At 29.1% G+C, this 19,092-nt stretch overlaps 1 protein-coding gene across 1 annotated transcript in view; it reads right to left on the bottom strand.

Annotated features, from left to right (window-relative positions):
• Nucleotides 1-4,393, bottom strand: part of LOC132930171 (putative ferric-chelate reductase 1 homolog) — a 43,572-nt gene extending 39,179 nt beyond the window's left edge. Inside the window, exon 1 of the mRNA XM_060995891.1 lies at nucleotides 4,022-4,393. The gene's annotated coding sequence lies outside the window, so the exon portion shown is untranslated. The remainder of the gene's footprint in view (nucleotides 1-4,021) is intronic.
• Nucleotides 4,394-19,092: the final 14,699 nt, after the last annotated feature.

Here is a 19,092-nt window from a genome sequence, read left to right as displayed (position 1 = left end):
GCCAACGCCTGACGCTGACGACGACGTATCGTCGAAAATAATAAAAATATTATTCACGGTTCAATAACAAACAGAATAGATTTGACTTTTGAACATATATAAAACGATTTGATTTCTACTTAAAAGTAAGTGCACATCGTCTTTACAAAATATACTTATTGAATAGGTATTATATACTATAAATTATAATAATTTATAGACGGGACGACAAATTTACTAGCAAATGTCCTCGTGTATTTCAAGATTGTTTCAATAAAAAACTCGTTTTTTTTATTCGTCTAAAACACTTCTCAAACCGGCAAATTTTAGTTTTTTTATAAAAAAAAACCCATTTATGATAATCGTTAAGTTAATAGGTTTCACTGTTTCGGGTGTCTACTATGAAAATAGTCAAATAATTGTTGAAAATATTGTGAAAAACCAAAGAATATTAGTGTCAATCATTTTAACTATTGAATCACATTAACGAATAATATAAAATAAAATAAATTATGTGCTTATCCAATTATCAGACGAAAATTTAAAAAAACGTATACCGAAGTAATTTATTGTCAATGTCGTAAATTTACGAACAAGGTAATATGTTTTTAATTTTTCCACGATTTGAATAAACCCGAATCTATATCATAATAATTATAGTGTTTTATAAAAACCGTCAAGTTAAGTCGACAAACCCGATATTATAATGTTATACCTGATCTAACCTAATACACGGACGACCTACGAGTATATTGTACACACGTCAACAAGCGCGGTTACTGGATATTATTTTATTTCGCGTGGTTAAGTTCGTGGAATATACCTACACTAAATTAATACGCGATATAATATATTAAATCCATTTTCACGAGATTCATTTGATTGATAAGTGATTCCACGTATCACTGCAGTACCCAAATTTCCGTTGAAACCGAAAAGTATCAAATATACATATATTGCATAATATAATTTTAGGCATGTATATATTATCGTCATGTTCACCACTCATTAGTAATACACCATTAACGTTATGTTGCGGAGATTTTTCGATCAGTTGTCGTGATGCGACCTACAATCCGTAAGACGGCACACCGCCGTAGTGTATATATTATTATTATGATATCTATGCGTTGCCGAGGGGCAATGGATACGTGTTGGATAGAAAAATAATAAAACCCGTTCTGCCGATTAAAATATTCAAAGAAGTGCCATCGTATATAATATTATTCATAGGCGGAATCACGATATATATATACTATATATTTGAATATATTTATATATACTGAATTTGACTGCAGTCAATCGTATAATACTCGTGTTCATTAGCATTGGGTTATTCATTAAGGCGCTAGCGAGTTTCACCGAATCCAAATACTTTTTCTTAAATCACCACCATTTCACCGATATCGGCACTAAAAATAGAATTAAAAGTCCCCGAATAAGTATAATTAAAATATCAAGCTATATAAAATAAACTGTATAATAATCAACAATAGTTACATACTTATTTTTGTATAAACTATTATTCAATGAGATGACTGAGTTTGTTAAAAAGAGAAAAAATTATCTAAAAAACCATAGACTGAATATTGAAATACAAATGTTTATACTATATATACTATATATAGGTAGGTAATGTGTATTCATTTTCACAAAGTCTAAGACCCACCGAAGGGTATCGTTTTCAATCAAACTAATGGCATTGGATACACGTGGGCACGTGGCTTACTTGTTGATTAATGTGATACCTACACATTTAATTTTTACAATATCGTCAGACTTATCGAGTGATAATTTTCATGAGATGTAGCGAATCTATACATTTATAACACAATTTATTGCATTCATTGCATCATATTTATTTAACTGATTATATTACTAAGTCAATTTTTGTGAACTTGAAAAAAAATATTTGTATAGTAGTACATTTACAAGTTTAAAACATTTTACAAAAAAAAAATCTAATATTATATTATTATTCCTGACTTTTGCGCAGTACTATCCTTGTAATTTTACTCCGCTCGTCTAAACTTTGAAAGTTAATTAATAATAAATATTTAATCAATATCTATTTTGGAATTTATACATCAATATTCTAAAAACGTATATTCTACTTCTTATATTGTGAAATACTGAAATTGATAATGTTATAGATTATTAATAACAAAACCACTACCAAAAAGTAGAAAATTTATTTTTATAAAAATAAATGTGTACTTTCAAGGTTCCAACTATTATAAACATTTTTTAAAATATTTAAATATTAGCTTGCTAATAAAATTATTTTAGCCGGATTACGCCGATATCTACACATACAAAAAAAAAAAAAAATATTTAACCAGAAAACTATGATTAAGGGACCTCTCTTATTACTAACGACTATATAGTTACTAGTAAATTATATAATATGTGTCTGCAAACCTGTATAATTATATTAAAATTTCGATCTAATTGATCTAGGTGAATGTATGAGGAAATTAAGGACATTCGACATTCTTGATTTTAATTTATATATTATAGTTAATACTTAAAATACTAATACCACGAAATACATCTGTCGTCAGAATTTGCTACTTAAATAATTCCGTAGAGTATTTATTTGTATTGACTAATGAGTTACTCGTGTAATTTTGTTCTAATACAACACCTCGGAGATACCGCAGTTTGTAAAATCAATACCAAACAGTAAACATTTGACAACGAAGTATTAAATAGAGCATAATTTGATTACCTATAAGAGCTATATCGTGATTACATTTTAAAACGGGTTAGTGCATTTTAATAAATGCATTTACAAGTAATCAACATACAATAGTGATTCACATTTTTAAGTGGTGGTTGAATTCGTTTTTTTTTTAATAAAACTACAATATTTTTGTAGCTTTGTATACCTATATAAATTTACTGTATATTGGACGTACAACCAATACGCTATGGCTTAATTACTATATTTTAGCGTTCTTCAATATATGTTTGCATATCGTAATAATAAACGACACAATTGTATTACCAATAATATGGCACACTTCTATTAATTGTATATAGGTACTGGAAACCGTTTTAACATTAAAAGTAAATTATTTTTAATATTTATCATTTTATATTAATTAATTTAAATATTTTTTTTTTACAGTACAATTGACCATTTTGTTTTATTCGCACGTAATATAAATAACTATCGTTTCAGTTTTTCCTTACAGCAAATCGGTAACGTTTATTCACTATATGTACACGCAAACTATTGAGTCATTATTATCTTATCAATGACCTAATCTAACATTAGTACCTATCTTAGATATATCTATACACTAAAAATTTTAATAACGCTTGTATAGGCTTACGAAATTCGCGTCTATTGTATGCTGTATGTAGAGTTGATAAGACTATTCATCAAACGTCGACCCACCCGTTTATTGATCTATAAACGACAATAATACTTAATAGTCGTTGAACTGTAGTCACAAAGTTATCGATCGACAACAAATCTCAATATCTCGTCGCGTCCCACAGACCGCGCGGAGTCTGCGGGAGACTTTAACGCGTCACCTACTCGATCGACTGCGGCAACAGACAACTGCTTGTTCGTTCGCATCGTCATGTAATAATAATTAATAAGTAATGAACTGTACAAAATACAATTTAACAAAATCAAATTATCACGTCCCGTAATACACGTACGGTGCTAATAATGAAAACTACGAAAAAATATAATACACTTATGATTTATTATAGGTATATTATATTATGTATTATTATTATTCATAATACATAACTCGACCGTATTATTTATGTAAGCTATACATAGCGTTCCTTATAAGTTATATTTTGTTTTTGGATGTCGCGTGTAGCGTAATTACTGCTATTCTATAGATGTATAGCATTACATTATAAACTAGCGGACGGTCAACCCGAATTCGCGGGTTATTGTACGGGAACAAACTAACAACAAACCTTCTTAGAAACCGACGGGCGGTGCGACACCTAGTGAAAATTTTGTCGATATTGACATTATAATATTATAGTCGGTGCTTGCAAAACTAACCTGCGCGTGGGCGAAGTTGTAACGTAGTATTTTTGAGTGGCGTCGCACTTTAGAGTGTTTTCCTTGCGGGCGAATCGTCGAGGGTAGGCAATCGACCGACTTTCAACTTGTTGATGGAATACGAAAAAATAAAAAAAAAATAAAAAAAATCACACACACTATTTACGTGAGGATAGAAACGGAATACGAAAATAGCATTAACTGAATAACTGTTCGGTCAATCGCGTACGCGTCGAACCATCGTTTATGCGCGCGCGCGCGGGATACGTTCTACCGACGTGATAGTGTCCGGACGAATGCGTGGCGTCGTCGGCGGCTAGTGGTCGACCGTGTGCAACCGGAATATACGAACTCTCGGGCCGGACAGAGACAGCGGCGGCGGCGGCGGCGGCGGCGGCGGCAATGGCCTTCGACGACGACGACGACGACGACTATGAATAATAATAATAATAACACGGCGGCAACCAACGACGGAGTGAAAGAAACGCAAGCGCGCGCACCTATACACGAAACTCGTATATATAAATCAAAATTATACATATAGGTATACGTTTTAATAAGAATACTACTACTATATATATATATATAATATGATAGTATAGGATATAATATAATGTTGTATATGGAACTGCAGAGTCCCATATAGGTAATAAGTCCATCGTTCTATCTCGCACGCACCTGACGCATATAATACTGTGTACGTATATATTGTGGTGGTTTTGTGGTGGGGGTGTGGACATTGTTATTATTAACGTAGTAGTATAGTATTTTAATGCGCGTAAAACCTAAACCGTAGTAGTGTTTACGAGCGTGTGTCCCTAACCCCGCTGGTTGCTACGGCGCGGTTCCCACAGGCGAGTCTTCACCTCCTTCCACGCGACCGCAGTGGATAATCGTAATATATAGTCGCGCTAGCGCGTACGTGTGCATACAAAACGAAACACTGTAAACAAAATGCGTATACACACAGTATTATTACAATACCTGTACCTGTCGTGTGAAGGAACTTCGGATAAGTCGGAGTTTATCGGAAACAAAATTTTCCTCGTCTTGTCAGGATTTCGACTTGCGAGGGTCGCTTAAAATCTAAAAATGAATTTATTTATTAAACGTAAGACATATAACTTGCACAAATCAAATCGTGATATTCACGTATGAGTTAATAACAAAAATGTTATAATAATAAAATATATATTATTTTGCGATGTTTCTGGCAAAAATTAGTGTTGAACATACTTTTATAAAAATAAATTTCTAATAGTGTGTCTCAACTTATTATAAATCAATTATAAAATATCATTAGAAATAGTCCGACAGTCCCCGCTGAGAAACTTTTTTCGTATATACAATGCAATTTATCATTGAATTCAAATTTAATACATCCATTACAGTGACCTACTCAATGATCGAGGTACACGCCGACACCTACTATACCGCAAATGAGCGACTTTACTGGGATTTTATATTTTTTTATTATTGACCATATTATTATACTGTACTTGTGTCTGTCTGAATCACGACTTCATGCCTGCACGGTATCTAAAATCTGTCGTCGACCGATTGAGCGCATTGCGTGGACCGCGGTGGGCGTGTATAAAACGATACAACGTTAAACTTAATAGTATCAATTATGATATAATATACACATTTATATATATGTAAGTAAACACTAAATAGGTACTGTTTTATTATTACGCGCACACGACCGTATTGAATTCATTACTTCGACCTTAGAAAAATAAAAATCCTTACAAACTACAAATGTATAATATAATGTTATCATTACTGCAGCAGTTTACTATTATTATAGGCTGCAAGCGGTAACTCGACCGCATTCCGATGCCGCGCGTTTTCGTGTTATCTGCAACAGTTATACGATTGCAAGTCGGCGATAGTAGAAAGGCTCAAACGAGACGCGCGTATCGCGTGATCTATATGAATATTAAATTATTTGAATATTGACACGCGGCTCGACTTTAGGTGTTTTTTTTTTATTATTATAGTTGTGTACATGATAATATTATAATAAATCAAGGACCTAGGTACGATTACACTGCCCAGCGCGACTCTGCGAATCAGAGCATTGGAGATAATTACGCCGGGAAATGCGCGTGTGTGACGATAATATTATACATTTTTATAACACATTCGTGCGACGTTCTAGATGAACCGTTTAAAGCAGGAGTCGCCAAATTGTAGACGGTGGGCGGGAAATGTATTTTGGTTTGATGGTTAATTTAATAAGGTTTTCATTAATCTTGATTTAATTTTCTTATTCCGAGTTTACTTCCTTTATAATTTGGATAAGTATGTTCATTGCACCAATTGCACGTTTATGGCTCCTAAAACTTCCTAAATGCTTAAAGTGACTCTTCACAAATATTAATCGGTGATCCCCGATTGTTTAGACTCTAGAGTTATATACACGATTACTTTAAGTTATTTACAACACATCATCCTTACAATTTTGGTAGAGTGACCGTTCCTTAAAAAAAATGTAGACTCACCACTGGTGGACTACAATTGGAAGTAACACGACAACCTGTTTCGCATATAGTAAAAATAAAGATTGCAGAAACAAATAAGTATAGTGCCAAATACTATATTTGTACATAAAAGTAAACAATTTATTTATTTTAAACCAAGTGATTAATAAAATATTAACATTTCATTGATATCAAAGATATATTTAAAAGGACAAATACATAAATAATATATACTTAAGTTTCAAAAATATTCAATTTATTATTTTATTTTATTTTCATTAATTGTGCCGCTATAAGTGTCCAAGTTATGGATATACCTACAATTTCAATATAAACTAAACATAATGACTATTAGAAAGGAATTCTGTGAAATTCACGAGAACCGTTTCAAGCATTAATTGTCGATAGTTATTAATAATTTATGTTATTTTTGTGCAGTTTTGCTCGTTTCAATAAATCTACAGTAAAATAGCAATAACATGTGTTTTGAACATCAAAGTAAATAACTCATGAGCTAAAATGTTTATTTTAATTTTAATCGATTTTAATTGATTTTAATGAAGTTGCAATTTCTCTTTATTTTTGAGTCAATATTTCCTCAATACTCGTTATACACTTATGTATTTGTCTGTCTAGAGTCTAGACGGCGTTTCGTACACTACTAAAGTTGTTTGCTCGTTAATAGATGCTTATAAATCGATGACAAAAACGATTTAGAACGCACAATAAATGACTGAATATAGTACCGGAAACTTCAAAAGACACTATTAATATTGTGAACTATATTGTATCCGTTCAATGTTATTATATATTCATATTATTTTTAATATATGATTGTCCGAAAGTCATAATGAATACAATTTTCTAATAATCATAATATGTTAAACATTTTTAGTGAACTAAATATCAAATACTCAAAATATAAAAATATGAATGCGCTATGTAGTTTCTGTTTTCAAACTAAAAAAACCGGCGAATCATTCTACTTTCAAGAGTAGGATTGGAGTAGAATCTTTGCTTATCTCATTCTCAGGTACACCATTAGAGTTATATACCACCAACATTTTAAGACTACATGCAAAATCCATTGTGGCATGCTTCAAAGTGAGTTCACCAAACAGTTCAGTCATCCTTGCGCCTAACGGAAAAATGAATAATGTGGTCAATGAAGAGATGCTTCGTTACAGTAAAATATTTTAATGTTCTCATCAATAACACACACGTAACATTATCAAATAATAAATATCATTAAGTTGTGAGTTCCGCGCACTACGAGCACGAAAAAACCTTAAAATTTTACTTAATATATTCATAAGCAATGACAAAAAAATAGAACGATAATAAAAGATAAAAATTAGGTAGCAATTACCACGGGCCATACATTTTTTTCATTCAATAAATAATATGAAGTTCGACAAAAAAGCTTGTAATTTGGAGAATATTTAACTCGGGTTTTTTTTTTACGGGCAACGCAATACAGCTATAATTTATACAAATTCTTTATTGGAAAAACAACGTTTGTTGGGTCATTTAGTCATTTCATAAAATATTACAAGCTGTTAATAACGTATAGATATTATATCGATACAGGCGTACCGTAGGACAGTATGATTAGGTTAGTCATGTAAAATAAATAGCTTAAAATTAATTTAAATATTTTTAAAATGTCATTGTATAGATAACTAAATAATAATATACGTTGGAACGAAGAACTTCAAGTGCCTATAAATAATATTTTTAAATTACAACATAATAACTGAAATCATTATTTTTTGTTTAGATATCCAATTTTGTTGAATTTTAAACTTGAAATGTCAATAAAAAAATATTGTGTATTTACTTTTTTTTTAAATGTGTAGGTTTCTGTAAGAAAAACTTATAAGGAACCTTGTATAAATTGTTCAAAGCTAATACATATTATAATATGCAGTGTATACTGTTAACTATAGTTTACACCTTATAGGTCCCCACACACTGCAGCGGTGGCGTTAAAATGTAGTCGGATACAATTTTACCGCCACCGCTGAAGTGTGTGCGAACATTAACTCCGAACCCTCATAAAACATACCTTTTTAATTCAATCTTATACTACCTGGAGAATTAGAATTGATTTTACTTCACTTGGAGCTGGTAAAGTACACACTCAGAAATTATTGACTTTATTTACCTATACTGGAATACATTACATAAACTTTAAGTTCTGTTATTTTAGAGAACTTAATACATAACATTGCAAGTCTCGAAATAGCAAATATATTCAATAACATTTGTATATTAAAATATCAAAATCGAACGTAAGTATGTATGATGTGCTCTCCAATAAATAGAGCAAAACAACAATGTAGAAAGAAAAATACTATGCATAAAAGGTCAATAAGTACTGAAGAAATAGAATACAGAAAAACAATTTATAGTAGGTATATATATATCGCACCATAAACAAATTGATATCGATTTTATTTTGCCAATGTTAATCAAAGTGATTTGTTTTATACAGTTTGCAAGAGGTACGTACAATATACTGATTATATGGGCAAATATTTTACTGATCGTAATTTAAGCATATTATATCCACATTTTCAAAACTCATACTACGATACAGTAACTGTTTAATTGAAAATGAATAATGATCATAATATATAGGTAGCCAGTATTTTCTCCCATTTGGCAATTTGTAGGCAGAATACAATATTATTTAGATTTTAGATTACAAGTAACAAATACAGTATGGTGGCGTATAATCTCGTATATTTATGATATATTTACAATTAAATTTAAATGTTTATAAGTATAGCCAGTATAGGTATAACTGTACAAGCCATTAAAATTATTAAGCTAGTTATAACTTAAAACACATATAATATATTTTTAAGGTCAATATCTAATCTATAAATTATATAATGAAAAAAAACAATATAAATTCCATTTAAATTATTCTTTAACGGAATAAAGTCCCATACAACCAATGTATATACTTTTATCAGTTTTATCGTGTTGTGTGCCAAAAACTGTGTTTTTTTAATTTTTTTTTTTTACGAGGTAGGCCGATACTATAAAGCAGAATATTAGCTTTAAAATAAATATAATCTAAATTTTGACTATGATCAATTAAAGTGATTTCATTATTTTCTTAAATAATATTAAAAACCGATGTTTGTTTATTATTTTTTTTTTGTAATATACATTATATGAATACAATATAATATAGTTATCTGTACAACCGTTCTCAGTGTTAAAGGTATAATCAAATGTTTTTGTAGAACGGCTTTCAATTTGAAATGGGTAAAGGGTAAATACTGAATACCCTTTTATATACTATATAGTATGGAGTAACAAAACACATTTTGAGGTAAAATGTTATATTGTTGACCCTTTTTGTGCACAAAACACAATGTTCTTAAGTAAAAACTTTTTATGACATTTATTTAGATGTACATTTAAAACTGATTTAAGTAAGTTTTTTGATACATTTTCACTTAGTAGTTTTGGTGTAATTACTAAAATTAAACGATATAGAAAGTTTAATTTTCAACCCTGCAGCACGTAATCAATATTTTTGTCGGACTAAGTATACAACAGCATAGCTTATTTGTAAGCATTGCCACTTGCTTTCTGTCATAAGAGAGTTTTCGTACGGAATACGGACAACTATTTTACATATAGCTATATTATATACTTTTCGACTCTTGAGTTATGTACACATATTATAATAATTTTCTAAGAGAAAAGTGCAAAACGTGTTTACAATCCATGAGTACGTATTATAATTCACAGTTACCAAATCCAATAATAAAAACAGATAAAGTGAGTTAAAACTTCAAATTACTCTCAAAAGTTTGTGTTGTCGCGTATATCTGACAAAAATACATGACGGAATGTAATATCAGCTGTTATTCGATAAAAAAAACCTTGCTGAAATTAATATAAGATGATCGCACGTAAATATTTTGTATTACCATATTAGGTATAACTTTAAAGTTTTAACTCGTTTTAAAGAAGTTTTATATATTATGTGTAAATTAATAATAACTGCTTTTATCCGATAACAGCAATATTAAATCTCAATAGTAAAAAAAGTTCACTCGGTGTGAAAAACAGATCAAAAAAATCCTCTACCACAAAAATAATTAAACATATTCTCTCTATCCCCCCCACGACATTATAATAATTAGTTATTTATATTTAACTTAAACAAAATGTTCACGTCTTCTAAAAGTTTTAAAAACATTCTTAAAATTAAATGTATAGCCAACGTATTGTAATAAACGATAACAGGTATAAAATACGATTAAACACAGTACCTACATCGCATAAATATGTAACAAGCTAAGTAAGCCTATCGTGATTGGTACCGGACATAAAATTGGGTTTCGTCAATATATTTTTGTGGTTTTTTATATCCGTCGCCAGGATATTATTTATTATAATACTCGTTTACCTCGTAAGCACTTCTACGAATTATTTAAATTGCAATTCTTTCAAAAAGAAGTTGCCTGCGAATATCGCGGGTACCGCTGATAAATATAGGAATATACATGATGGGTAGGAGAGGAGACATTTCATATTTTATACCCTTTTCACTTAATGTCTGTGGGTATTAATGTCGTATACGAATAATTGCAGTAGGTATCGGGCACTTAACTTCATCACATAAATTTAACTTATCTTACGAACAATATACGATATATACTTATAATTTATATTTATTTATACATTTATATTTGTATTATTTATTTATTTATTTATTTATTTACGTTTTAAAAAGTTACATTATATTATCATACAATATAATATCCTTAATTTTTCAATTTTATCATGATTGCAATATCGTTAACGAATTTAAAATCAAATACCTAATAAATGGTAAAAAAATATATTAAACATAATACATTACACTGGTTATATCATATAGATACTCGTTACTAAGTTATACAATTTGAAATACATTTAATAATACACGAAGAAATGATGTAATATTAAAAGTGTAAATAATATACATTTAAGCACCTAAAATAAAAAATAATTTTTCAAAATTACTATCGAATTAATAATATTATTATCAAACTGAATATAACTATCAGAGTAATTTCAAAATAACAAAATGGCTTATTAATTCTAATAAATATATAATAGCTATATAATTATAATGGGTAATTATGACAACAACATAGTATTATCCAAATGAAAAATTTTCGTTGGTAAACTATTAAAATAATTGCAGTATATTAAGTTTACCAATGGTTTTATTTGGATGTAATTATAAATATATTATTATCAATTAGGTATTATATGTATAAATGTATATAATATATATTTTTATTACCACAAGTACTTGAAAAAATGCTCGCTATATGTCTATAATTAAATATAATTTTAATTTAGTTTTATTAATTGAACGAAAATCTTACATAAATATTATATTTAACGCAATAGTAAATAAATATTCTTTATATTATATGCATTATAACTTATAATACCACCACTGAAAAACATGCTAGTAATAAAATTGAAGAAACGTGTTTAGTAGACCATTAACAAATCTAACATTTATTACGCCGACCGATTAATAAAAATATTGTTTTAATATACTGAAATAGTTTATTTTTTCTAACTGACAATAAATTGTCAATTTGATAAATCTTACTATATTCACTCAAGACTCAACAATATGTATTCATCATTTCAATAAATATTTTTTTAAATCAATAATAATTGTTTTGTCATTTCAAAAATTAAATTAACTTGAATGATAAAGCTGTATTGTTAAATACATTTTTAAGTAACAAATTTAATTTATAGTTTGACAAATCCGTTTGTAAGCTGAATAGTGACAAATGTTTTGTTGATCGAATCTATATTTATATCAATGTTATCAAGGTCTTTTTTTTCTGTGCGATTTGTAAGCTCGTTGGTATATTTTTCTGTTTTAAAAAAAAAGTTTTAGAGATGAAAATGTAAAATTAAATTACATTTCAATCAATATTCTATAACAAAAACTCTAAAATAATAAACTTAAATGTTTCTTTAAAAACTAAAATAATATATATTATTAAGTTAATATTATAAAAATTTAATATATAAAATATAAATTTTTCGTTCGCAGTAATGCATTGTTTTTTGAATTTTAACAGTACACTAGTATATAAGAATCCATATAGATATATAACTTTTAACATGGCTAACTTATGGTAGCCTGTTCCGTATACGAAGTATATCGGACTTTTTATTAAGAAATAATTGAATTTTCTTATAACCCAAAGTTTCTAACAACGTTAAAAGTCCCGGAAATCCTAATCGAAACTTTATACCTACTAACCTGCAACTAAAACTAGATTTTCCCAGCAACTTTAATGGTTGAACAACGTTATGGATGAGAAGCGAGAAATAATGTCTGATGCGTAAGTATAATGACAACCCGTATTTATGTGAAATAAGACTCACTATACAAGCCGTTTAATATAATATTGTATATCATAAATTATAATACCTATTACCAACATATAGCTAATATTGATAAAAATATCTGAACTACTATTACAGAATGTACAAACTAGATTATTTAATAGATCCACTATCATTATAAATGTTAGCTTCTATTTACTAACCAATTATTCAAATTTAGTAAATTTACATTAATCGAGATTCTAAACGCACTGTTTTTAAGGAGTTCTGTATAGGCAATAGTAAGTTTTTCTGTGTACGTAAGGTTTAAAGTTTTAAACTGTTTAATGTTTATAGACAATATTATTATCTTGTTCTCACACTCGTATGAACGTATCAACAATTTGACATCATATACACAAATAATATGCAATATAAAAATTGGACAAGTAGATAGCCGTTTTATTATAAATGTATAGATTCATAGGCACAACTAAGATTCAGGGGTGTACACTAGCCTTAAAAGAATGTAGGTACCTACTTTGCATTGGAAATATAATGTGGTAACGTAGTATGTCTTAAACCAAAATAGCTGGGCGGAGTGATAATTGAAAAACTGGGGGGGGGGGGGGTACAATGCTGAAGAGAAATTGGTGAACATACATAGTAATATAACTCTAATATACCAGTATGCATTAAGTACTGCTAAGTAATTTCTTTATTCAAGACATTCATATTATCCATATTAACAATTATACCACTGAAACTTATTATAAAGAATTTGTATGAATTGTATATTGTCAAAAAATTGTTAAAAAATTCCAATTTCATCGAATTTGCACTTGAAAATTCTATAAGAAAATTCTATTATGTATTTTTGACTTTTTGAGATTTTTAGGTTTCTATACAAGAATAATATACAAGAAACCTTAAATTAAATTTTGACGATTATTATCAATATTTGAACTTCAAACACTAGTATTAGTCTTAATATTTTATTGTATATTGTAAAGTATTGGAATGCTTTAAGTTTTTTAAATTAATGTATTTTTTGAATAAAACAAATTATCAAAATTTATTTGATGAGCAATCGTTATTTTACGTGGGAATATTATACTTAAACAATATCGTTCATATTTTAAGTATTAATAATTATAAAAAATAATTATGCATTTACGCTCAACTTTTTTTATAATATTTGTAATGAAAATGTATGAAGAACCTTCAATTTGCACAAAACAATGATTTTATTGTGTATCTGCAACTAAATGGAATGTGTTTACAGTGTATACTTTCAACGGCTTCAACATAAATGATATACATCACTAACATCGCTTATAAATGTATATTTCTCAAGTAGGTTATGATTTATTATAATAATTAATAATTATTTTACAGTTATTTTTTCTCAAAAGTAATATATTATTGTTATTAATTAATAATATTAAAAATAAAAATAAGTATTTATACAAAAAAAAACATGCACCCATAAGGCCATAACTTAAAAGTAAATATTTATGCACTTGTTAGTGAAAAACTTAAGTTTTGTCGCCATTTATGGTGCGCCCGTTTCTCGTCGTATCTCATTCTAATATACTGACTAAAGGAACTGAAAACCAAAACTAACGATTCAAGGTGATGACCAGAAAATCACTGACTTAATATAATATACATAAAATAATATGAATTATTATTATTATTATTACACTTCTTATTATCGAAAAAATTTAACACGCTACACGTGTCTTGCTCCAGCCCGGAAAGCAGTGCACGTTTGAGCTCGGCTTACAGTAAAAAATAGATACTTGTAAATGCGAATGGGACACGCTGCCACATGGGGAATTTATGTCATTTCGTCTACCGTTTTAAATTTTGTTCTCAGATGAAATCTTCATTCCTTCCACCACGACCACTATGCCATTTTTCCCGAGGGAAAAGGAAAATAAATTTCACGTTCAAAATACACCCGCTTAACGTCCTGGTTAGGTAATAGCTACTACGAGTCAGACGAGACCTCATGTCTTCCTTTAGTACAAATTTAATAATATAATTGTATATTGTTTCGTCGTGAGATTTATTCATTAGGACTATAATGTTTTACAACATTTACTTACTTTGACATTAGGAAATGGGTCAAATATTTAGGAAGACACGAGTGAACAAAATTGGATGTCTTAAAATTAAAAATATTTAGGTGCAATTAATTTAAGATATGTATACCAAGTTAAAAATAATAACAAGTATTATTATTTAATATTCTTATAATCCAGAATTCCAGAAAATTTACAAATATTTTTAATCTTTTTTCTACTCAACTTTATTTATAGTACATGAAATTTAAATAATTTCCTAAAATAAATGTTTACATAAATTATTATGAGTTTAAAAAAGTACATACGAAATGTTTAAGAATTTCTATTCCTCAAGAGTCGAGGACAAAATAATAATAAAATAATATTTACATTCAAATGTAACATAAAAAATTATACGAAAATATACAGTTGAATCCTCCAAAACTACGTAAAAAATTATGTATACAAGAATTTGTTAGTAAGAAGTATAGATATTACTACTATTAATTTATTATAATATTGCGTCGCGTCCGAATGGATTCATTACAATTTCTTTATAGTACCTACTTGAAGTAATTTCATTTATAAACATTGATTTTTATCAAATAAATGTATCTATACGTAGGTACGCTTATCTACTTTCCTATGCGCAATTTAAATTATTAGTTTTTAACATTTTTGCTGCCTACATAGACAACAAATAATAAATAATAATATATTATAATTTAATGTAGGCAATCGTTTGTTGTTTTCGATTTCGATTGAATGTCATTCAGAAGTATGTTGTACGTAATGGTACGGTCGGCAAACAGTCGGCGTGGCACGTTAAAAATGTTATGTTTTTCTTTTTGAAAACGGTGGCACGCCGGTAAAATGTAAAACTAAAATATATTTATTACACACATATATAACGCGAGCGACAACCGCTGTACATAGAGCCATTTATAGAGGTGTCTCATAGCGGCGGCTTCCGGATTTTTTCGGCTGATGTATAATATAGTTTTCACCGTTTTGGGTAGTTTCCGGTCCGATGGCGACGCTGAATAGTATAGATGTGCAATTTCAGCGTGCACGTACATAAAGTATAAACCTATCACGCTACTTCAGTCGTTCAAGCTATTAATGTTTACACGAACTGCTGACCGTTATTATTATTGCAACCATTGCAGACGCGCGGGGAAAATTATGTGCGTGTACGGGGCCGCATTTATACCGCATTACCGCTACTATATTGCGGGGGTTAGTGGTTAGGTGAAAATATGGGTTTGAGTGAAAACGTGAGTCTCCTATTAGTTATCATATTATACGCAGTTCACGCGGTCATTGCATGCGCTGGGCGGCGGGTTTTCGCACAATCAGAAAAATCCAGGAAAAAATACGACCACGGGACCAGCGCACCGTGGCGGCGTGGCCTGTATCGATGATAAATTGATAAAGCAGTATTTTTTTTTATACAATACTACAGGATAATATATCATGTACCTATATATATATATATATATACGAAGGTACCTATATAAATATATCGTACGACTCCGGACTCCGTCCAACAGCTCCACTGGGTGTACATTGGAATGCGATAAAAAATGTAGTTTAGTTGCCTGATCCGGTATACTATAAGTAAAATGTTTTCTGCGTCATATTGTTTAGAAAAAAATACCAATGAAAAAACCCAAAAACAGAAATATTTATAAACAAAAATATCCGACGTAAAAATGTCTTATAGGTACACCAAATTATTCGTCAAGACCAATTTTAAATAAATATATAAGATTAGCTTAGAATAATATTTTTCCTTCGATCAACCGTCCGAATAAACTTGAAAAAATGTTCAATGCGAGTTACGATGTCGTGAACTCGTGAAAAAGTAAGTGAATTGTACTAGTTAACAAATCAAATGCAAGTACAGTAGAAGCCACTTATTAGGAACACGGATAATTGATACAATCGCGTTATTGAAACCAAATGTCTAGGGACTGTATAATAAAACATTGAAAATCAATCGGATTATTGAAACAACACATCGGTTATTCAAAACAATTATTAGGGCCAAGGTACTATTACTATATACGGTACTAACCTTAACTTTACTGTCGATACTAAATTACACTTGTTCAATTAATTTCGTTTGTTTTTACTGTTCTTTATCGTAAGTATAGACAGTATATAGTGACCACTATGATCTTTATTGTAATCGTTTTAGACTTTTAATTTAGCTCCGGCGTCCAAAATTTAGTTTACGCGACGCTGCAGCTCGATTAAATGTTCCTCATTCCACAATGAATAGGATTTTGAAAAATCGTTCAAAGATTGAACGTGCAACATTGGAAAATGGAAGTGGAAAAGAAAAAGTTGTAAACGGAGTAAATGAAAAAGGCTTTGAGCAACATTATTCAATAAAAGCATGGTCATTAAGTTACTCGGCGCAAAAAAAACTGACATCAATAGATACATATTTTACATAACATATAAAATAATTCATTTTTTTTTTCATAGCAGACATATATTTTTTAATTATACCTAAGTTTTGAAAATTAAGATTCTTTAAACATTTTACAGCCTATATTTAAAAAAAAATTCTACTGGAAAGTCAGATTAATTTTTATGACCGTTTGTAATTAAAAATTTTACAATAGAAATTCAGCAATTCAGCTATATTATAATTACCTTATACCTACCTATTTCTTTCAAAACGATTTTTCAGGGAAAAAATATATTAACCTACTTTAATACAAAAACTTAAAGTAAAACAAATGACTTTAATAGCTATACCTATTAAAAAAATATATCATAAAACATACTAAGTGATATAGGATGATACAATGAAATAAAATCATTGAATTCAAATTTAACACACCCATAACTATGGCCCACTTGACACCTATTGTACAGCAGACCAGAGCGGTACCCACTTGCAAACATTTTATTTTTTTTATTTATTAGTTTAAAAAAATCTACACTATTTTTGCTTTAGGGGTCAATCAGGAATTATAATGATTAATAAGTCTGGGATTAAGGGTTTAGTGAGTCCCTAGGCACTAGGCGACTAATGTTGTGCGAGACTTAAAGACCTCTTATTTCAACAGTTTTTATACACAAGTCAATGTAAAGTACTAATTAGATCCAATATTTTAGACCAAGTTGAAAATTAAAGCATTTTTACTGCCCCAAAAGGTGATGACTGTCGTCTGTCAGAAAAAAAATACACATCATTGTAAAATCAATATATTCATCGTTTCGCTCAGAATCTAATAGGAAGTGTCATCAGTTTTCAAAGGCAAAACTACAATTCTGGCCAGTCACCAGTCTTAGAAATGATACAGATGAGATACATAACAATAAAATACATAAAAATTTATATTTAAAAAAAATAAAATACCGTTTTTGTGGTTATTTTCCGGAAATGTAATGACCGAAACGATAACTATCAATTTTTATCACAGTTTACAATAATAATATATAATATTAACTTTTTTACTTGATGCGATAATTAATAAATTAGAAGAAATAAAAATAGATTTTTAAAATATTTTAACAATAAACGATAAATGTTTTTAAGTATTTTTATTTCTTTATTTGTCTACTTTAATTTATTTCAATATATTTATATACTTAATTCGATTGTAAAGAGATTTATGCATTATAAATTTGTTTTAAATACAATAAAATAAATACTAGAAGCGCTTCAAGTTCTACCCAGAGAGAATCAGTAAAAACGTATTCGAGTAACATAAACCTACCAAGAAATGATCGTGAAGTTGCCGAAGAAAGGTAAATCCGATCAACCTGGATGAAATTTTATCAAAAATTAATTAGGTACCTATAGATTATTAATTATTACAATATTTTACTACTTCATTAATAATTGAACACAATGTTTTCTATTAAATAACTACCCATCCGTTCTTTTATTACATAATAGCATTGCCTAAATATTTTTTCATTTTCTTGGGGTTATCAGCCTCTAACGACGCATTCAGTTAATAGACTCAAATGGTCTAGTAAATGGCGACCACTGTATACAACAAATAATTTATTGAAATTTAATATAAATATAACGATATACCTAGGTAATACCACCACTAATGATTATGTATCCCATGTGTATCATTTAAAATATTTATCTTGATAA

Source organism: Rhopalosiphum padi, chromosome 1, assembly GCF_020882245.1.
Source record: "Rhopalosiphum padi isolate XX-2018 chromosome 1, ASM2088224v1, whole genome shotgun sequence".
Lineage (NCBI taxonomy): Eukaryota > Metazoa > Arthropoda > Insecta > Hemiptera > Aphididae > Rhopalosiphum > Rhopalosiphum padi.
Note: the sequence above shows the minus strand (reverse complement) of the source record. Positions and strands in the feature narration are given on the sequence as shown.